Source organism: Pipra filicauda, unplaced genomic scaffold (genome assembly GCF_003945595.2).
Source record: "Pipra filicauda isolate LSUMZ 115617 unplaced genomic scaffold, ASM394559v2 scaffold253_size2546935_pilon, whole genome shotgun sequence".
Taxonomy (NCBI): Eukaryota; Metazoa; Chordata; class Aves; order Passeriformes; family Pipridae; genus Pipra; species Pipra filicauda.
Genome location: NW_024104369.1, coordinates 1621552 through 1622163, shown reverse-complemented (window position 1 = coordinate 1622163; position 612 = coordinate 1621552).

The following is a 612-nucleotide window of genomic DNA, read 5'->3' as shown; positions in this document are numbered from 1 at the left end:
ACACCAGGGCCCCGAGCCAGGCAGGCAGCCTTGTCCAGGACCGAGGAATTCACATAAAATGCAGGCAGGGTTTTATTGGGAACGCAAGACCAACTATTTCTTACATAAAATTAGTTGCACAGTAATATTGCTTTTAAATAGTCACAAAGCAAGGAAATGAAGTTTAACCATTTACTGATATCTTACCTCTACAGTTATCTTGTTGAGTTTGATTGTTACCTTATTTTTTTTATTTTTTCTTTTATTATAAAGCAGCCAAGAAAAATCTGAATTCACGTATCGTTTATTTAAGCAGATTCTCTGATTCCATTGATACATCTGCCATTTCAAGTGACATTCTCTCTGGCAAAGCTGGTTTATGTCATACCTTGAAAAGTGCTGCTCAAGCGTTTTTGTATGTTTTAAAGTATCCACGGGACCAAAACGAAATAAATTCTGTCTCTTTCAGATGACTGCACTAGATTGTGCTTTATCATTCCTAACATAACACACATGGGGTTTAATTACCATGCGTATTTTCAAACACAGGATAAAAATATCGTGCAGTATCTTAAGCATTTAATTGACGGTGGTGCTGCTCGAGGGACCTAGCGTTGGGGAAGGGGGGGATCC